General features: G+C 37.1%; 1 protein-coding gene and 1 long non-coding RNA gene across 6 annotated transcripts in view; one reads left to right on the top strand and one right to left on the bottom strand.

Annotated features, from left to right (window-relative positions):
• The window catches only part of LOC137983106 (dynein axonemal heavy chain 3-like), a 33,936-nt gene extending 18,050 nt beyond the window's left edge, over positions 1-15,886 (top strand). For 2 of the 5 annotated variants that reach the window (XR_011118896.1, XR_011118897.1), the window contains exons 7-15: positions 2,598-2,668; positions 4,370-4,540; positions 5,866-6,004; positions 7,257-7,488; positions 8,116-8,215; positions 9,420-9,531; positions 12,307-12,421; positions 15,034-15,199; positions 15,551-15,884. The gene's annotated coding sequence lies outside the window, so the exon portion shown is untranslated. Of the gene's footprint in view, positions 1-2,597; positions 2,669-4,369; positions 4,541-5,865; positions 6,005-7,256; positions 7,489-8,115; positions 8,216-8,812; positions 8,873-9,353; positions 9,532-12,306; positions 12,422-15,033; positions 15,200-15,550 lie in introns of all 5 variants that reach the window. The other 3 variants (XM_068830290.1, XR_011118899.1, XR_011118898.1) reach the window with 3 other exon arrangements.
• On the bottom strand, positions 15,347-22,314 carry LOC137983107 (uncharacterized). Its single transcript, XR_011118900.1, has 8 exons — positions 22,290-22,314; positions 21,986-22,060; positions 21,804-21,873; positions 19,906-19,983; positions 19,760-19,827; positions 18,458-18,531; positions 18,220-18,367; positions 15,347-15,642 (listed from the first exon to the last, which is right to left on the bottom strand). It is a non-coding gene; the product is annotated as an uncharacterized lncRNA (long non-coding RNA).

Genomic DNA, 22,314 nt, shown 5'->3' with positions numbered 1-22,314 from the left:
CTTATCCACCCCTATAAATTGCGTCCAATTGAGTGGAAAGAATATCTGACCTCTGATGTTGGCATCATTGGAGTTGTGGGCAGATTTTCTTGTGGTTCCTGAAACTGCTCCACCGTTGTTTGGGAAAGAAAACTGCACAGTGCCTTGGTATCCTCAATTTGGGTGTCAATCACGTGTCTCAGTCAAACTAGCCTTCAAGCCCAAACAAGTTATTTGCCAAGTACCCAGGCCTGTGCGAGGGGCATTGGATGTCTAAAGGATACTGAAGTGATGCTACACATCGACAGGTCCGTCCCCCTGTTGCTAGAAAACACAGCCACATCCCATTCCACATGCGTGACAAGGTCTCCCGCCCCAGTAAAAACCAACTATGTGTTGACATAAGGGATGCCAATCGAGCAATCCCAAGGATCAGGCACATTACTCTCGCTATTGAGAAGTTAACTACAGATATGAACAGTGCAACCATCTTCAGTAAGCTGGATCTTCATTCAGGCTATCATCAGTTGACTCTACACCCTTCATGTCGATACATCACTACCTTCTTGACACATCTTGGACTTTACCACTATAAGAGACTAAACTTTGGAATTAATGCCAGGTTCAGACAGTAATAGCTGACATTCCAGGTGCCAAGAACATAAGCAACGACATCGTTATGTATGAGAAAGACCAAAACGAACATGACTGAGCGCTGAATCAAACCCTTCAGAGGCTACACCAATCAGGCCTTATTGTCAAACCACAAAAAAGCGAGTTTAACAAACTCAGCATTGGGTTCTTTGGCCACGTCTTCTCCAAAGATGGTATAGCCCCAGCCCACATCAAGGTGCAAGCGCCTCAAGAGGCAGTCGAACTCAGAAGCCAAACTGAACTCCTCTTATTTTTAAACATGGCTCCATACAGTTCCCAATTCATGAAAAGATTCGCAACTTTGACCGCGCGTCTATGCAGACTGACAAGAAGCCAAACAACCTGGTCATGGGATACACGGCAAGCAGAAGCATTCAAAAAGGTCAAGGAAGCCCTCTCAGAAACAGCAATGCCTTACCTCTCCCCAGACAAAACCACTAAGATCCTAGTCAATTGGCCTTGGTGCAATACTCACCCAAGGTGAATGACCTATCGCATATGGTAGCTGCATTTTCAGCAACGTTGAGACTCTTTATTCGCAAACAGAACGCATTTACATGTGAGGCACGCCCTTCCAAGTCCTAACAAATCACAAGCCGCTTGGTCACATCTGGCAGAACCCTAACCTTCCATTACGCATTACAAGATGGTGACTATGATTACAACCAGGGTCCTATCTAGGGTATTTGAGGGGTGGAAGCTTCAAAGTTTGTGACATCATTTTCGTGAGACAGACCAAGACCAACAAGTTTTCAACCCCCTTAAATCTACACCCTCTGTTTGTTGCAGATAAGAAAGGCTCATTGATCTCTGCTAAGAGGGTTGGTGAGGCCACCATCACACGGAACATGTCAATGTTTCATTGTTTGCCTTACGGTTTGCACAAGGAACCTGTCCTGTCTGATTTACAGGAGGATGTTCCTGTTACCACTCATCACAGCGGTGAAGAGAAACCTTACAAGTTGCCCCTGTCAGTTTCCGGAAGATCCAACCCAATAATATCAAAACCCAAGAAACTGATTGAACAGCTTTGAGGTCGAACTGCACCTGTGTGCGTTCGAAGAACTTCGTTTCTTTATTTAAGAGACTTGTGCAGACCCTGTGCAATATTTCTAGTTAATCCTTATCCAAGGGCGAGAGGGATGTAATGATGTTATGGTTAGATTACAAAAAGCAAAAGAGCACATATGTTAGAAAGCGATCGCATTTATCACTTACTGCTGTTACCGTTGAGTTGGAGTGGTTTTTAATTGAGTGTCGCAAGTAATTAGGGAATTGCTTTGGTTTTGCACTACTTCACTCAGTGATTGGTTCAAAGTTCTCGCGCCATTTTTTCAACCAATCAGAAGTGAAACCAGAACCAATCGTGGCTCGTGCATGCACATTTTCCCGTGCTTTGTGTCAGCTATGTGTAATTACTTTGAGTTTTGATTGGTTTACTGGATGGTCTCTGCCCTTTTTGTTGGCCAAAGCAATTTCTTTGGTTTTGGTTTTACGATACTCGATTGAAACTCAAGTTTTTTAAGTGTGCTTAAAAGGGTCTTAAATCACATTTCAAGGACACCTCAATTTGATATTTCTGTTCTTAATTATCTTTAAAAACTGACGCACCTCACTCTTAGCACCTTTCTTTGGAGCAATCTTTGGCTTGCACCAGACTTTATGGCAGTCATGTTGATGTACAGAACAATAAAAAAAATGTCTTTTGGGAACTTGGCTCTATTATTATGCAAAACACGAGCGACATTTTGCTTTTGTTTACTACACCAACATGGCCGCCTAGTCACGTGAGTGTAAGCCAAGAATTGGAAGTAGACAAAACTGGCAATTTTTTGCCTGTGAGGGCTTTCTCGCACTGTGATTGGGTAATGACGTTGTCTGTGTCGGATTGACCAATGCTGCATCTGTATTTTAGCATTTTATCGGTTTCTTTGTTATTCTAATGTTGTGCCTTTTTCCTTTAGGACTAGCTTCCGCTGGCTTGAAGGAGGAAATAGTCAGCGAGCCTGTCATTGTTAAGATAGGATTGATAGAGGTATGTTGTTCATGTGTTTGTTTTTGGTAATGGTTATTGTTGTTCTTGCTGCTGTTTTGGAGGATATTGTTTCAGTAATGAAGGGATCCCACTCTCATAGTCTTCAGCAAAGTTGTCTGAAATAGGCAATTTTCGAAATATCAATATTCAGCTTGATAGTGAAGCAGAGAGGACAAAAACAACTTGCAATGAATGTGAAAGATCATTAGCATATCATCCACTTTCCTTTGTCTTTGTCCTCTAAACTTCTCTTTCAAGCTGAATTTTAATATATTTAAAGTGGCCTATACTCCATTACTTGACCTGGGCCTGGTTGTTCGAAAGCTGATTAACTTAGTCCAGGATTAGCGTTAACTTTTGTTTCATGTTTTCAACTTTTTGGTGACAGTTTCTTTCGCTTCTCTTTGTTTTTCAAGATTAACTTATTCTAATGTAAAGTTTTGCCGAATATCAGCGTTGAACAGCATTTGGGAGCAGAGAAATAAACTCCTTGGTTAATTTTTAATCTGGGATTACAGTTAATTGGCTTTTGAACAACCGGCCCCTGATCTGCAAAATAGCCTGGAAAATAACCTCCAGTCCCAGGCAAAAAAATTGTTGAGATAATGTTCAACTCACAGCCTTGTCAAAATGTTTTTGGGGAGCAGGTTATAAGGAAATTGGAGACGGTTGTGGTGGCAAAGGCACGGGCCACTGAAAAACGCAGACTGCAGTCTGTGCAGACCAAATTTGGTTAACCTGAATTAGTCCTAAATAACATTCGGTTAGCCTAATTAGGCCTAGATAACATTCAGGTTAGCCTGTTTACGGTTAGCTTTCAATAATAGTGAGGGTAACGCCATATTTTTCCCCTGGTCTGCACAGTCTGCACAGTCCACAGTCTGCTTTTTTGGGTGACCGCCAAGCGGATGCCCAAAGGGCGTAAGCTAGGCATGTTCCCGTAGGAAATTTTTGAAATTTAGACACTCATATGCAATTTAGTGAAATCTGGGGGATCTAAAGTGACGAAATTTCACATATGGAATTGACACTTGCATGGTATCTGATAAGAAATACTGGAATGTAAATTGAATAAACATTTCACATTCACCATGCAAAAAAATATTGCGGAAGCGAATTTGTACGTCAAACAAGCATTTTTTCAAGCCTTTATATCATCTCCAGTGACTTTACTTTACAGCTAAAATTGTGTTGTCTGTTTTTTTTTTTCTGTCTCACCTGTCGTAATCAAAATAAGACATTTTCTGACTGGAAGGAGACGGTCAAACTTTCTGAGGAGGTGGCTCATTGAGCCGTTGACCGGCCGGTTTTGAGAAGGCTGAACTCAATGTTATTTAAGAAAACAGTTTACTCTTTCTTGTGAATTGAGTTTTATCATGTTTTCCAAACAATGATGAGACACGGGTGGGTTATTTGTGCTTGTTTGGGTAAAAAAGGGAGTTAGATGAGCCAGGGAAGGGGGTACTGCTTGCCCTCTTTCAGTTTCGGAAAATTATATGACAATTCTGGCGCTATTTCAAAGTGCTTGCAAAACACTAGCTGACATGAATAGAAGTAAAAAAGGGACATGACAAGAGACATCAAATCACTAAGATGAGCACTCTTTACAAGATATGGGAAGGACATTGAAATACTCTACCACTTGGGGCAGAGCATGAGGGACGTCTATAAATGACCTATTCTCTGTTCTTGATCTCGTAGGTTTGACCCAACCCTTCATTACTCTCTGAAAGCTTAGGTGATGGCCGTACAAGAGCAACAAGCGAAAGTACAGAAGCAGCTGAGGAAGTTGAAGGTCTGCAAGTCAGTTTTGGCGAGCGTCTGACAAGTTTTCATAGCGTGGTGTTTGTGAAGGCTTTCACAGAAGAGAAGGTAATGTTACTGTCGCTTGTGTCTTAAACCAATAACTGCGACGGTACATTTTCTATTTATTTTTTACCGTGCTAATTCACAGACCAAACAATTATTTTCCCGCACAATCACATAAGAGCCTTGCCGGTCATTCCAGTGAGAAGTGGGACTTTACTGTTAATGCCGGGCTATTTATTATGAATAATTAATTAATTAATCCAGGCCATGAATTTTGGTGGAAATGATGATCTAAAATCTGCCCGATCTGTGTAATGCTGGCATTCCAAACATTAAAAGCTGCACCTTCTGGTTTATTGGTTCCTTCTGCTGCCTAAAGAACGTAGGATTATTTGTGCACGATATTGTCTTGTGCAAATCTTAAGGAGGCTTAAAAGGGTTTCAACACTTAGAAGACAGATCGAATCTCGCTATAACACTGTATCTCGTATGGTACCATATGAAACACCGTTTATTTCCAAACAACATGTGATCATTATTGTGATGAAAAAAGTTACCTTGGCAACGGGAAAGCCCAGCAAAAACGCACTATATTTTGGATTTAGTTGCTCATATCTCAACTTTATGACCCCCCTTTTTTATTGCTGAAAAGTGATTAGAAGGCCACGATGAACTTCCGGCAAAGTTTTAAAAAATTCTGTACAGCGGATTCACCTTAAAAAATCACAGAATTAAGGTGGCTCTGAATCCACCAGACAGATTTTTTTAAACTTTGCAGAAAGTTTCATCTTGCCCTTCTGATTACTTTTCAGATATAAAAAATGGGGGTCACCGTGTTCGTTTTTGAGATATAAGCTACTCAAGGCAAAATAAAGGGTGTTTTTACAGGGTTTGCCCATTGCCACGGTGACATATTACGTCACAACAATGGCTGTATCTTGTTCAGCAATGATTCGTGTTTCATTTGGTACCACAATATTGCTAATACATGATACAACGTTGTGGTGCGAATCCTTCTAATAAGAGCGTCACTTGGAAGCGTTGAAATTGGTTTGAACCACCTCAATAACACCGGAGAGCAATATTGGGGGTCTGGAGAAGAAGAAACACAGTTTTTTTACCCTCCCTTCCCTAATCTTCATCTCTTTGTCTTATTCTTAAGACTTATCCGCAGTCTTGTACAGGCTTTGTTTGGTTTGATTTTTGCCTTTCAACACTCAGTGGCTAGTTAAAAAGTTGAAAGTGGTTTATTGAAAAAATGGTTAGTTGAAAGTTGAACATACCGCATGCTACCTTGACGTCACAACAGCGTATTGTCCCGCACTCTGAGGCAGGTGGATGCACTTGCCTTTGATTGGCTTATTAACTGTCTACCGTTGTTTCTATAGGCTCGTATCAAAGAACTCTCTAATCACTTTATGCTTATGTGGGACCCACCACCACGCCTCTTATTTTCATGTTATTGACTGGGTCGGACCCCACGTACTCCTTCCTGAGATTCGCCCAAGAAATGAGCTACAGCTAAAGGTGAGACTTAATACAATACAATACAATACAATACATATTTAATTGACCGCTCCCCATAGGGGCTTTTCAGGGCCAATGAAACACAACGAAACGACAGAACAGAACAACAACAAGTGTCCCAATTGGCCGGAGGCAAATCAGTCAGCTATTTACAAGTGCGACCGGAAGTTGAACCAGGGACTACCACGAACAAATTCAATGAGTGGTCAGAGCGGGTCAACCCGGGATCTCCGGATCTCAAGGCAAGCACCATAACCACTCAGCCACACTGCCTCCTAACTTAAGTAAACCGACTTAAGTAAAGCCTTGAGGATTAGGGATGTTTCTTTACTGACTGGTCAAATTTCAACCAGTCTTAGGTCGTCACGCAGCAATCTTTTCAATGTCCTAACAAGCCGTTAGTTTGGTTACAAAATGCACCCTCTGAGTTTGCTACGCAGTAGGATTTGGTCGTAACAGAAGTAGCATTGCGTGACTACTAGAAAGTAAGAGGAGAAGTTTTGCGTGATGACCTGTAAGACTGCAATTTGATTGAGGAAAGGTGTAGTCTAAAATTTAAAATTTGTGCTTGGAAAGGTGTTGCTGCGAACAACAGTGGGGTACTGCCTCCAAATGTCGTGATAGGTCCTTCTCACCCCAGTAAAATTGCGAAATAAGTCGCAAACAAAATGAGTTTTTGGCATTGTTTTATTTTGTTTTGCTCAAGTTAGAGTTCGTGTTAAACAACGCTTTTGCTTTAAAGTGGGATTGGCAAGTGCGACACATGCCAAACAGAAGCTGACAAACTCTTTCATTTAGACACTAATCTCTTCGCGAAGCAAAAAAAAAATGAAATTTTGGGTTCACATGCTTTTGTTAGCTTGACTTAATGTCTACTTTGATTTTTCGTTAGTGATTGACATGCTTGTCAGCTGTCAATTTTGTGTCAAATTTACCTTAACTGCTTAATTTGGTGAGAAGGAAGGCAAGTAAGAGGGCAACCGTTTGTAGAGCTCTTATGTAACTATTCCTTGCGGGTACAAGACCCCCAAAGGAATTGCAACATTTAACTTTTCATTGCATTTTAAAAGGCTCCATGATTTTCTCGTCTCCTTACTGTCTGTAGCACAAGCTATTCATTTTATGCATGGCTCATGCATAAAATTTAGTTGTTTTTTTTTAGCTTGTGTACGTCGTCAAGACTGAACTTTTTGATGAGAACAGAGGTAATGGGTATTTTTTGGTTTTCATTTTCTTTACATTTCGTTTTCAGGAATTTCCATCTTGCCGCTTCCTGGCTGTTAGCCATGGAAATGCGCATCAATTACCTTTCCAGCCGGGAATCGAAGTGGAAGTACTCGAAGAATTCTGCTGTGTCTGAGTTCCATGCCAACTATTAAAGTCTGCAGAACAGTGTTAAAGTGACAATGAGTCACGTAAGGGACTCAGAGCAAAAGTTGAAAGAGCTTTTGGTGAACTCAGTGCTGACACATTTTAGAATTATAGTAAGTTCTTTCTTTTTTGGTTATTCTTATGCTACATATTCCTCGTCCTATCCGTGCCAGAGATTTCTATCTTTTATGGGCATTTCCAGAGGTTTCAGGCTGCGAAAAGATGCAAAATGTTGGGAAGAAGAAAGAACATGAAAAAACACTGGCCCGAAGAGACCCCCCCTCTCCCCAGTCTCTCCTCGCGTCAATGCTCGCCCCAAAAGCCCATTTTCGAGTTGCTGTGTGTCTCGGTTTCAAAGTGAGTTCGGGTGTGGAACCATTCAAATGGAAATGAGTTGCACGTTTTTATGCAAGTAAAACTCATTGCTCTTTCAGTAGTTGAGCACCAAGACTCACTTCGAAACTGAGACAAACAGTAATGCGGAAATGGCCCATTTAACTTCTTTCAGAATTTTTTTAAACAGGAAACTAGTTTTTACGAAATGTTAGGGAAACAGCGTTTTTCCAAGCTCGAGCACTAGGAAGGAAATTCTTCATTGATTCCCAAAAAACACATTTGACACCCCAACCCCGCGCGTTATGTTTAATTAACCTGGGTTTGATTCGGTTAAGACTTAATAGTGCTTTATTCATGTACTCGTAAACTGGTGTGCTCACCTTTTTCTTGTTTGTGTTTCACAGGTGTTGGTGAAACGTGGGTAAATTAGCCTTTGGCATTTGCTTCTTCCATATAATAGTTGAGGAAAGAAAGACGTTTGTTCTTCTGGGTTGGAACATCAAGGTAAGAGTTGAGCGTTTAAGGACCAACTTCACAGCAGAGCGGTTTTGTGCTTAATTCAAAGCAATCAATTTCCGTTATGGTTAATACACTCAAGTGTAATTTTCCTAGTATATTACATCAGTTGATGAAGAATTAGAAAATATCTTTGAGACAATAAGATGTTGTGCATGTTGGTGTAGTGTTCAGCTCCTTGGCACATTGTGCTGGGAACCTCTTCTTTTTCGTTCATTTAGTTGTCACTTAATAAGTACTTATCTCAACAATTTAAGGAGAGTATGCACTCCAACAGATAAGAAAGCGTATGTCTCGGAAAGAAATGAATTTCAAACTCGCTTAGGTTTGTTTGAGCATATTCCAGATGTCCCCATCTTGAATAATTGTGATAGGTTACGGTTGCCCTGTTGTATTTCGTGTCAGAACAATAGGGCGACCGTAGCACATCAGAGTTGTACAAATGGCGGTGCCCGGAAAAATTGAGGACTTAAAAGCTCCCCCTTCTTAGGGTATCGGGGTTTTTAAGAAACGGGCCCCGTTGTGCTTGGTCAGGTCACCATGACGAAGTTGTTGTTGTTGTTTTTATCAATATTCTTCTTAAAGGGAACCTCCACTTCAACAAATCAATAACTTGAAATCACAGGAAATAACTGTTGCAGTCAGGTCAGTCTAAAGTATTTTCAAAGAAAGTGTTTCTATCTGAAATAAATAAGTTTTAGAATCGCCTACTTTGTTTTCAAATTTCGCGGGCGCCGCCATCTTTAATAATTGTGACGTGTTATGGTTGCCCAATTGTTAAAAGCTCTTTGTGTTAGAACAATAGGGCAACCGTAACACGTCACAATTATTTAAGATGGCTGCGCCCGCAAAATTTGAAAGTAAAAATGAGAGATTTTAAATTTCTTTTTCCTTGATATAAATACATTTCAAACAAATGTATTTGTAAACATAATGTCCTTCGGTTTAAACTTATTCTGTAGTAAGAGTGGAGGTTGCCGTTAAGTGAAAGTATGTTCCTCGCAGTTATTAGCGCAATATTATTATTATTATTATTATTATTATTACTGTTATTATTATTATCCTTATCAGTATCATTATTGTTATTATCATTATTAATTATAATTGATTTATTAATTAATTACAGATTTTGGCCCCAGAACAATCGCCATGCTGATACTGATCTGTTGTTCCTTTGATGTTCATTAAACAGTATGAGTTCAACGAATCGGATCGAGAGAGCGCTCTGGACAATATAAAGATGTTCTTAGCAGAAGGACAGATTGCTTGGGATGCTCTGACCTTTATCACTGGCCATATGAAAGGTTTGTTCTAAAAAATGGCAGTTGCAACTATTCTTGAGGAGACGAATAAAGTTGCGTTAACTCTACGGAGCAAAAGTAGAACGGAACTGTTTCGATAATTTTTTGCTAAGAAACAGTGAGTTCCTATCTGCGCGGTAATGCATCCATGATTCCTTCACGGAACGTATGAAAAGTAACTGTTTCTTTTAAAAAATTATCGGACTTTTTTAAAATCTGTTCTGTCCCGTTTTTTCTCTGTCGTGGAAACGCACCTTTAAGGTGGCTGGAACCAGTGTCGTTCCTCTAAGAGGCCTTCTTATTAGAAGGGTTATAACTACAACACTGTATCAAGTAACAGCAATGTTATGGTACCATATGAAACACCAATTATTGCTTAACAAAATGCGCCCACTATCGTGACGTAATAGGTTACCATGGCTACATGAAAGCTCTCCAAAAACACCCTATAGTTCGTGTTTACTCGCTTATATCTCCAAACTAAACTCGGTGACCCCGATTTGTTATTGTACGATAGCAATTAGCAATCTGAGGTAGAACTATCAGAAAAGTTTTTTTTTAATTCATGGGAGCCAATTCAGAGGTACCTGAAAGTTTTGAAAAGTTAAGGTATCTCTGAATTGGCTGCCATTATTTTTGTTAAACTATACTATTAGTTCTATCTCAGATTGCTAATTACTATTGTACAATAACAAATCAAGGCCACCAAGTTTTTGGAGAGCTTTCATGTAGGCATGGTAACCTATTACGTCACGATAGTGGGCGCATTTTGGTAAGCAATAATTGGTGTTTTGTATGGTACCATAACATTACTGTTACGTGATACAGTAAAGTAGTTATAACCCTTCTAATAAGGTGTCTCAAAAGTGGTAAACTGGTTCCAGCCACCGTAAGGTGGCTTGCTACAGTTTTCCAAAGAAAGAAATCCAGATTTTGAAATCTGTGAAATTAAAGCAACAGGTTGTCTCTTCTGAAGTGTTAGTCACTGCAATATATGTAAAACGTAATTTGACTTTATAAATAAATAAATGCAAATCAGGGGAAAATGCTAAATACAGTGACCGAGCTCCTGAAGGGGGGACTGGAAACTAGACATTTCAAAGGAATTTTTCTCTAAAACTAGCGGTAGAATTTTAACCCTGGTCGTACAGCTAGGTTTTGAGAAAAAGGCCTTTGAAATGCCTAGTTTCCAGTCCCCCCTGTGGAAGCTCAGTCACTATATTTAGCATTTTCCCCTGATTTGCATTTATTTCTTAGGTAAAATTACATTTTACCTCAATTGCAGGGACTAACACTTCAGAAGACACATCCTGTTGCTTTAATTTCACAGATTTCAAAATCTTGATCTTTTTCTTTGGAAAACTGTACTAAGCCACCTTAAGGAGGCTCAAACCAGTTTCAGCACTTCAGGAAACTGGACCATTTAGATTGATTCTACACAACTGATTCACGTAACGGGAATATTTATGGTACCATATAAATCACCAATAATTGCTTAACAAGATACGTTAGAAACGTGACGTATATGTTACCATGGCAACAAAAGAGTCATCTAAATACACCCTATTTCTTGTCTGTAAGTTCTTAGATCTCAAAACTCCCAATTTTTGTTGCTGGGAAGTTGCTAAGATAAAAATGCAAAGTTAAAAATATTCTCTGGAGGGGATTTAGAGCTACGTTCACCATTGGAAAATTTTAAGGTGGCTCTGAATCCACTCCAGAGAATTTTATTAACTTCTCAGTGGATTTCACCTTGCCTGGTCATCACTTCCCAATAACAAAACTTGGGAGTCACCGAGTTTGTTTTCGATGTAATCGTTTGAAGACAGAATAAAGGGTGTATTTGGATGGTTTGTTGGTCGCTATGGTAACCTATAACGTCTTTTAGCCAAAATTGGTGTTTCATATGATACCATAACATTTCCGTTACGTGAAACGGTGTTGTAGGGTCAATCCTTCTAATAAGTCATTCCCTTAAAGTTGTTGAAACTGATTTGAACATTTTTATTTTGCTTTGGAAAGGGGATCCCCTCTCCAAAATGGCGGCCGAAAATTCAATTAAGTTGAAATGAAAAACGTATAGCAGCACTAGAGAAAACGCCTTTACTTTAGTAACCCTGCAAAGTTTCAGGGTATTAGGTGTTATATCAGCCAAGAAAATGTAAGTTGAAAAATGAAAAATTTACAGACGTTTGTATGACTGGGGTTTCAACTTACATTTTTTCAGCTGATACAACAACACCTTATACGCTGAAACTTTGCAGGGTTACTAAACTAAAGGTGCTCTTTCTATTTCTGGTATCTGTTTTTCATTCAAATCCGTTGCCGCCATTTTTGGAGAAGGGTCTATTATATTTGGGGAGAAGATAACTGTGGAGTTCCTATAATGGTGACAACGGATTCTTGAATATCGTAGATGCTTCGTTGGGGAGAAGACGTTTAAGAAGGTCATGGCATCACGAGAATGCAATCAGTCTCGTTTTCCTCTTTGACAGCGAAATAAGAAGGCGATCCTCGCAAGGTGTGTGAGTGGAACACGTGAAAAACGTCACAAGGATCGCTTCCTTGCGAGATGGTCAAAAGAGAAAAAGTAAGAGACTTCTTGCAGTATGGAATGAAGTCAAGAAAGTTGGACAAGCTTTAAGACTGTTTTATAACTTTATTTGATGTTTTTCAGTAATAGCAGATCAAGCACTATTAAAGCGAGATATTACTTGAATGGTTAAGAGCTGGAACTCAGAGGTTCACACATATTTATTCTTTGTTTGATTTTCACAGATCACATATGGAGGACTAGTTACTGATGCTTGGGATCAGGGGTTCCTTACACCCATTCTTAGAAGATTCGTCTCGCCCGTGATTCTTGAAGATGGTTACAAGTTTTCTAGCTCAGGTGAGAACATAAATTGTATCAATTTTTCCGTTCACCGAACTCTAAGGCTTAAAACTGCAGCCCGTATTCTGAAAAAGTCTGCAAGCTTATGAAAACTGTGAATTTGTTTCTAAGGAGAGTCCACCTTAAAGTTCCTTTAACCCCAAAATATTTCTTTCGCTAAAATGAATCTTTGCACCTGTTCGAGACGCATTTTTCTAACAAATCCTGCCATTTTATAGGCTTTGAAGTTGCGAAAATCCAAGCATCTTTTGTTCACGACCGAGTCAGAAGGGGAGTGGGTCTATTCCTGATTTGACGTCAAAATCTACTTTGCATTCATTTTTACAGAGGTAATGCAATGTAAATCAGTTTGTGACGTCAAATCAAGAATAGACCCACTCCCCTTCTGACTCGGTCGTGAACAAAAGATGCTTAATTTTTGCAACTTTCAAAGGCTATAAAATAGAAGGATTTGTTATAAAAAAGGAAAAAATGGGCGGAATGCGTCTCAAACAGGTGCAGAGATTCATTTTAGTGAAAAACATATTTTGGGGTTAGGAGCACTTTAAATTGTAGGATTTAATCGATCTGTTTGTACACTTACTCCTAATCTTCTCCTGGAGCTTCTGTCTCTTTAAGCACATCAACGAACGGCTTTCACTTTTCTCACTTGATCAAACTTATACAAGTTTCTTTCCTTTTTTCTCAAAAATAGCCCTGACTTTTAATATTTCCTCCATTGCAATAGGCCATTTCCGAGTTTGTGCCTGCCTCCTCTTCAAAGCGAGTCTAAGTGCAAAGTTTTTGTTATGAAAATTATTTTTCATTCATATGTAAAGTAGAACTAATTAGCATCACAAAAACTTCGCACTTACACTCGCTTTGAAGAGAAGGCAGACATGAACTCGTCCATAATACAAAACATCAGCCATAACTTGCTATTGTTTTGTGCACCAACATGGCCGTCTCATCAAGTGAGTGAAAACCATCCATTGGGTTGACAAAGTCAGTTGCCACAGGTAAAGGATGCAAATATTTTTCGTCGGCAGTTTAGAGGGGCAGAGATGACACTGGAATGTCAAAATTTTTTTCCAATTACTCATTTACCTTGTTAGCTTCTTTTCGATTGTCGCCAAGATGACAACAATTTTATCAGTTGTCATTTTCATTAAATAAATAAATATAAATATATATAGCGCTCAAACTATAGAATATTCTAAAGCGCTTTACAATGAAAAAAGACATAAATAAATAATAAATACAATTTACAATATATATAAATACAATGCTTACGAACTAAGTAAACTGATTCATAAGATGTGGATATAAAAACATCAACAAATATGTACATATAGATACAAAATTATAAATATATAAAATAAATCTAAATGCATAAAAGAAAAGATATATATGTAAACTGATCAAAAAAGTTCAAGACAATTATGCAATTAGGAGTCAATAGTAAGCCTTTTTAAAAAGATAGGTCTTAAGATTTTTTTTAAAAGTCTCCAAATTTGCCGATAGTCTGATATCAGTCAAGTGGTAAATCGTTCCATATTCTTGGTCCGGCTATAGCAAAAGCACGGTCACCTGATTTTGATTTAGATCTTGGTATGAACAGTAGTTCTTTATCATCAGATCTAAGTTTATATCTCCATGTTGGCTGAATCTGAAGTAAATTAGTCAGGTACACAGGAGACAAGCCATTTACTGCTTTAAACACTAATAGAGCAATTTTGAACTCATTCTGCTATTGTAATATATTGTTTTCTTGGGATGCCTGTGAAACCCTTAGTTCATACACATCGTAACGCGTCTTTGAGTTCTCTGAGTCTCCTGTTGTGATGAATGTCAATACGTTCAAGGAAAAAGAAGAAACGAAAGGCGCACAGTAGTTTTGATATTGCGTTGTATTATTCCAGTAGTAACAATAAATACTTCATTAGATTTCAAGTTCCTGATCACCCAACGGCCCGTTTGCTTATCTTGCAAAACAATCCAATCAAGATTGGCATAGATTTGTTGTAAAGCATTGAAACCATTAACTTGGGTCTACTCCGGACAACTTACTGTATCAAGTTGATTAACCCATTTCATTTCCCCCATCGAATGTCCAGCACTGCAGGACTTAAGTCCAGTTTTGAGTCTGTGACGCGACATCACATTCTCACTAATTGTTCAGGAATGATTTTTCCTCCTGAGGCAATACAGCTGCTGTCAAAAGGTACAATGATTGATTTTCTATCATGGGCCTTTCTATCCAAACTAAAATGAAGATTTAACATACCTTACACTGGCACACTGTAACCTGATTCAATACCAAGTACTACCGCCTTATCAGAGATGCCAAACTACCCTTTATCACTTTGAACTTCCATCCAGTTATTTTCAACGGTGTGAAAAGCCCATGTTCACCAGAAGACATTGCGCGCTTGTGTTGAATTTCGCACAGACAAAATCCGAAAATCATCGGCGAGTATCATTTGGCAACCAATCTAACACAAGCGCACGATGTCTTTTTGGTGAACATGGACCTTAAACATTATCAACACTGTGTTGTCAACTTGTCATTAGATAGGCTCGATACCTTCGTAAATAATCAACTAATAAGAGCTTTTTTTTTTTTGCAGACTCAAGAAACTAATGCTCTGATAAGTGCAGTGTTAGAGGTGCAACCGCGTGTGGAGGAAGCGGTAAAACAAGCGATGAGATTTGTGTACGAGGTTGCTGAAAGCATCCTTTCTAAATTGCATGCTGTACTGCTGGTATCAAGAAGGCAGACAAAGCTATGTTGAGGTAAGACTAAATGGTCATGGGTCACAAGATCTTTCAAATCAATACGAGAGGACAAGGTCAATCGTTCAATATAGCAAAAAAATGGAAGCTGACTTCTAGGTTTTAAGTAGTTTTATATAGAGAGAGGAAGCTTTCTAATTGGTGTTAACTGTCGGTATGCATCCATGTAGAGTCCTCAGTTCTCCGACTCTCTTTAATTGAGGATATACGGTCAAATCTTTCTGGTATTTTGGTAGCATTGCACTCAATCCCTCACTCTTGGTGGGTTATATCTTAACAGTTTTAGAAATAAACAAAATTGTTAGAGTGATATAGATGAGTTAAATTTAAAATGTATCTTTGTATTTTTAGGTCATTCCACGATCTTCGTTGCTGATCTACGTCCCAACTTCTGGACTGAAAAAGGAACACAGATCTGTTGTGTCTTCTGGTCGAATAAAAGACTGCAAAAAAAAAGAGAACTTGTCACCTTTAGAGTTATTTGGACTTCATTTCTTTTTTATGTGAAATCAACTCATTTGCTATACGAACATTACTTATCACCATTGATAGTTTGACATTTTTATAAATAAAATGATGAACTTTAGGAGTGAGACAGACATTTTGTTGAGGCTCAAACTCCCTATGAATGATGTTTCTTTTTTGTAATTTGTTCTCGTTACATTTGTGCTGGAGTGATCATATTGAAAGTATTGACAAAAATTGCAAGGTGGTTCAATAAGCAAAAGACATTTCACTTCACAGACTTGAGGCATTAGCATGAATTGATGAGTATGCATGAAATGAGCAGGAATTGATTGATATTCGTGATAAAAATAATAAAAAATGCTTTCTTTATAGTGGAAGTACACTTAGCTATCAAGCTAGTTTACAGGCACTCCACTGTTAACAAGGTGAAAGTAACAAATCGAACTTAACAGAAACATTATTAAGAACCCCAACTGGCGGGAGGCAACCAGTTGGCTATTTACAAAGCGTGGTGGAGTTTAATCAGGGACAACCGGAAACAAATCCAAGCCAGAAGTTAGAACGGGATTTGAACCCAGAGCAGCCGCATGTAAACCCAGCGCCCTAACGACTGGACCACACTGCCTCCAGTGTCGATTAATATGCATGAATCCAATAAATATGCCGATTAAATATGTTGATTAATATGCATGAAATCGCTCAAGATTCATGAAATGAACAGGAATTGATTAATATTCATGAAAAGCCATGAGTTGCATGAAATGAGCAGAAATTGATGAATATGCATGAAATCGATTAATATCCATGAAATGAGCAGGAATTGATTAAACCCAGTGAATATGCATGAAATGAGCAAAAATTGATGAATATGCACGAAATCGTTCAATATTCATGAAATAGTTAAATATGCATGAAATCGATTTATATCCATGAAATGAGAAGGAATTGATTAAACCCAGTGAATATGCATGAAATGAGCAAAAATTGATGAATATGCACGAAATCGTTCAATATTCATGAAATAGTTAAATATGCATGAAATCGATTTATATGCATGAAATGAGCAAAAATTGATGAATATGCACGAAATCGTTCAATATTCATGAAATAGTTAAATATGCATGAAATCGATTTATATCCATGAAATGAGCAGGAATTGATTAAACCCAATGAATATGCATGAAATAAATTAATATCCATGAAATGAATACCCAGTGAATATGCATGTAATTAGCAAAAATTGATGAATATGTATGAAATCGTTAAATATGCATGAACCCAATGAATAGGAATTTATGAATATGCATGAAATCGTTAAATATGCATGAACCCAATGAATATGCATGAAATGAGCAAGAATTTATAACTATGCATCAAATTGATTAATATTCATGAAATCTTTTAATATGCATGGCCCAATGAATATGCATGAAATTAGCAAAAAGTGATGAATATGTATGAACCCAATGAATATGCATGAAATGAGCAGGAATATTCATGAAATTAGCAAAAATTGATGAACCCAATTAATATGCATGAAATGAGCGGGAATATTCATGAAATCTTTTAAATATGCATGGACCCAACGATTATGCATGAAATTAGCAAAAATTGATGAGTATATATGAACCCAATGAATATGCATGAAATGAGCAAGAATTTATAACTATGCATGAAATCGTTCAATATTCATGAAATCGTTAAATATGCATGAACCCAGTGAATATGCATGAAATTGTTCAATATGCATGAAATGAGCAGGAATATTCATGAAATCTTTTAATATGCATGGACCCAATAAATATGCATGAAATGAGCAGGAATTGATGAATATACATGAAATCGTTTAATATGCATGAACCCAATGAATATGTAAGAAATGAGCAGGAATATTCATGAAATCGTTTAATATGCATGAACCCAATGAATATGTAAAAATTGATGAATATGCATGAAATCGTTCAATATTCAGGAAATGAGCAGGAATATTAATGAAATCGTTTAATATGCATGAAATTAGCAAAAATCGATGAATATGCATGAAATCGTTCAATATTCATGAAATGAGCAGGATTATTCCTGTAATCGTTTAATATGCATGGCCCCAATGAATATGCATGAAATCGTTCAATATGCATGAAATGAGCAGGAATATTCACGAAATCTTTTAATATGCATGGACCCAATGAATATGCATGAAATCGTTCAATATGCATGAAATAAGCAGGAATATTCATAAAATCTTTTAATATGCATGAAATGAGCAGGAATTGATGAATATACATGAAATCGTTAAATATGCATGAAATTACTAGGAAATGGGTAATATTCATGATTATGCATAAAAGTCCCTGAAATGGGAAAAAATTGATGAATATGCACGAAGTGGACCGGAATTGCTTGATATGTATAAAATGAGCTGAAATAATAAATGTATGAAAATTGATGAATATGCATGAATATGCACAGGAATGAGCGGGAATTGGGTATGCATGAAATAGGCGAGAACTGACGATCATTCTAAAAATGAATCACTGTTTTTACCAGGTTACCTCTATGTAGTCAAATGGGGCCTTTTGTTCAATCAAGCACCTAGGCACCTTGATCATAGAGTCGTTTCTTAGATGTATGCTTATCGCGGTATGGAGAGTTCCAGTCTGTCAGGTCATAGAGCAGCTGATATTCAACTTGATTAGCTTGCTATCAAAACGAAAACAAAAAAGAAAATCTTTAAAAAGGACAAAAGATACCTGGGAATAGCTACCATATCATCTCCTATCCCTTAATTACTTGTTCGTTGCAAACTTTATCTGGTCGGGTTTGTTCGGCTTTTGTCTACTGTAGCTTCATGTAATGAAGAAGATCTAGAAAAAAAAAAAGAAAAAAAAGATGTTTTAGTGTTCACTATAGAAAGAGTATTTCAATGAAAATGACGGTAAAGCAGTTGTGAATTTCACTAGTGGTAGACATGTATACGTTAAGTGAGAAAAACGGATAAAGCTATTTTATATTTAAAAATTAGTTTTAGGTTGCTGAGAGAGAAGCGTTTCCATAAAATATCATTTCTTAGTTACCATAAAAAATTATTTATGCACGAAAATATACTGCGACTTACTAAAAAGTTGGATTAATGAGAATGTATTTAAATGAAAACGTCCCTTTTAAAATATTGAGTTTGCTTGTCTTTCGATCATTGGTAGGTTTGAATGTATTATATTCTTTATTTTTTGATTTAGATCTCTCAGTATCAGGAATTACATGAGAACTAAAGTCTTTTCCCAAAAATAAAAATAAAAAAGGGAAATAGAAATAATGAAAATGTATTGGTCTCATGAACAAAAGATAAAGCTGCTGTGCAAGGAAGAGTACTAGTTGTCAGGGAAGGGGAAGGGGGCCCCATTAGAAGTACATGTCCTCATGAAACATGATGACTTCCACCATGTAAATTAACGAATCGACTGGTGTTCATCTAAATACATATTTCCTGAGGGAAAACTGCTCTTAACATTTTGTTTTTTATATACCGAGTTGCTTTTACCTATTTGTCGAGAGATATTAAAGCAAAACGTTCTCGTTCTCGTTTTTTTTTTACATTAGCACTGTTAGAGAATGTGTTGTTTATTAGGGTTAGGGGAGGGAAGGAATGACAGGGGGTGGGGACGGTCAGAGAACTGAGCAGAGTGTGGTGGGGAAAGGAGGAGTGAGCTCTAATTGTCTTGTCTTTAAAATCTAACAGTTGTGTTCAATATTTTTTTTATACGTGTTACTTGCTAAATTGTGTTTCACGATGTGCGTTGTACTATCTATTCAATGTTTAATTTTAGTTTTAGTTTTGGGCGTCTACTTGAAGGAATAGTTTATTTAGATTTCTTTAACATTTTAAAACACGGAACGTTTATTATAGAAAACATATTATTTTAAACGTTATCGTAAAAAATGAAAACAAAGTAGAACGGAAAATTTGAATGTTTTAAATGGTCGTAGTCAACAGGTGTTGTAATTAAAAGAAAAAAATTAAAAAGCCAGAAACGATTTAGGGATAGACTTTAACAAAATAATCTGATGTAGCGATCGCTAGGAAGTTGTACTTACAGTCTGATTCCTACTACTTGGCATTTCGAGTCTTGATTTTCCACTGGTTGTATTTTGCTTGAAATTTTCTGTTTGAAGTTTGAATTAGGCAGAATGATAAGAGCGAGTAGATGAAATTACTTTAAGGAATATAAAAACGCATTTACCTTTTTAAAAAATGTTTGTGGTATAATTGCTTGCTTGAGTCATGGGGATTGATGTTAATAAAGATTCGCAATCTCTTCCTGCAACGAGATAAAAAAAAATTGAGTTAACAATTGGTTGCGTAACTCCGTTATCTTTGTGTATACATTTTTTTTTCTTGGGACTGTGCATGTTTTAATTTAAGGTGAAAAAAAAAATTCACTCGCATCGTTTGCAAGATATTCTTGATTGGCCAAGTTATCTTCATGCGCATGCTAAATAATACGAGGTGATGAAATTTGAATGTCACTAAAATAAGGGGATATGTTTTAAAAATTATGGAAGGTTATTTAAATGAGACGAAAATATTTTATTACCCCATATGCAGTTTAAACTACAAGGCCAAAGGATCGGAGTGTGAAATCGTGGGTGGAAAATCAAATGATTACTGACTTGGCCGAGGTTTAGGGGTCATTAGAAAAGGCTGAGGAAAAATGGAAAAATCTGTTGCTATAAAAGAAGAGATTCATAACGACAAGGAAAAGAAGACATTGATTACATTTTAGACAAATGGTAAAGTTATGAGACTTTACTACTCTGGAATGACAATAGTGTGATTTATGCATTTATATTTTAAAAAGTGTGTGAAAGGATACATTCACTGGTTATTGAAAAAAGAGTGCATAAAAGCATTCCAGAACAATGGAAATGAGGCTTACATTAATTAAAGTGGCATTGTAACTTTTTTTTTTTACGAGTCCTGAAAAAATTAATCAATTTTTAGCAGAGTTTTTTTGTCCCTTCAATTTTTGAATTAATTAATTTAGTTATTTGTAATCTTTCCGTGGCAAATTAGTATTGTTTCAAAAAAGGTCTTATTTTTAAAAGCACCAAACTTACACCACGACTGCAAGGTGTGTAGAGAGAAGGGAAGGGAAGGTGATGAAAAAAAAATCCAGGTAATGAACTCCTGTACTCATGCTGAGGGAGGGTGAATAGTCAACTGTGGAAGATAGGACTTCTTAAAATTACATGTCCTTATGATGCAATGGTGGTTTTCAAATTATCTTGCAAAATTAGTCAAACATGGGGTATACTTCAAGGCTAATACTCGAAAGTGGACGATAAAAAAAAAATGGCTAGTCTCTTTGCATCAGTAACTCTCAGATTTGTTAAAAGTACTTTCACGAGAAGCGATTGCAACGCTTTGTCATTGCGTTGTTCTTGCCTGTTTTTACAAAGGAAGTTGATGGAAAAATCGTATTTTTTGGCCGAAACCTTGTTTAAATGAACTGCTCGTGTTTTGTGGATTTTCGAAGAATGCAGTTTGTTTGCATGATAATTAAAAAGCCGCGTTGGGTTCATGATATCGTTGTAGGGTTAGGGTGGGAGGAGTGTCAGGGGCGGGGTATGAACAGTTAGGCAACTGAGCGGGGAGGGGTGGAAGAATAGTGGGCTGAAGTTAACGAAATCTGTGCAGTGTTTAAATTTGACAACTGGTTTAAAAGGTGAATTTTTAATGCATTTTTTTGTTCCGGCTGCTAATGTACTAAACGTTAATTTAATTTTAATAAAAAGGAATAGTCGTTGTAAAAGTAATTATGAATAGGTTTAAGTGGTTTACTTTAACATCGGCAGAAAAGAAAATTGTTAAATTTATCGTGAAGACAAGGAGAAAAAGGACGGACAAGTTCGGCTAAAGACTGTCATTTGGCATTTCATGATGTCATAGAAAAGAAATCTGGATGTTAGTGTAGAAGAAATAATTTAGCGGTAGTATTAGCTACTGTTGTCAACGGGTGTCGTCTGTGAACGAAAAAGAGCAAATTTAATGTCGGGAAAATGAAGATTAAAAAAATAATAATAATAATTAAAAAAAAAAAGAAAGGACCAAAAAACTTTGAGAGTGCGATGTACTTACAATCCGAATGTTAAACAGGTTTGAAAGGTCCTGATTTCCCATTTGTTGTTATCTGTTTGCATGTTTACAGCTGAAAAAAAAAAGTGCTTAAAATAAATATAAAATTTTGCTGATATAAATTAGTTGTTTTGAGTACTATATTTAAAAAAGTTTAATGTAAGAAAAGTTTGAAAGGTGCTTACTTTCGTTAAATGTGTTGCTAACTGGGATCACAATTGTTAGCACCCATTAATGTCAGCTGGAGATTAGAACGTCTCCTACAAGAAATGTTTGTGCGTTAGAACTGGCAACTGGCAATTGTACTTACGATTTTAAATTGCAATGTCCGACTTCTAGGTGTATGCCAGCTGCAAATTAACTTGTTACCACCTCAAAAGATCTGCTCAAAAATGGGTTTAATTGTGTTGAAAATCAAATTTCATAATTGCATTTGCCTTGCGAGATGAATATTTTATTTAATGAAAAAAGTTTAAGGATTGTACTTACGTTGGTCAATTCACGATTACTTTCT

The sequence above is a fragment of the Montipora foliosa genome, chromosome 13 (genome assembly GCF_036669935.1).
Source record: "Montipora foliosa isolate CH-2021 chromosome 13, ASM3666993v2, whole genome shotgun sequence".
NCBI classification, from domain to species: domain Eukaryota; kingdom Metazoa; phylum Cnidaria; class Anthozoa; order Scleractinia; family Acroporidae; genus Montipora; species Montipora foliosa.
This window is presented reverse-complemented; position numbering and strand designations above follow the sequence as displayed.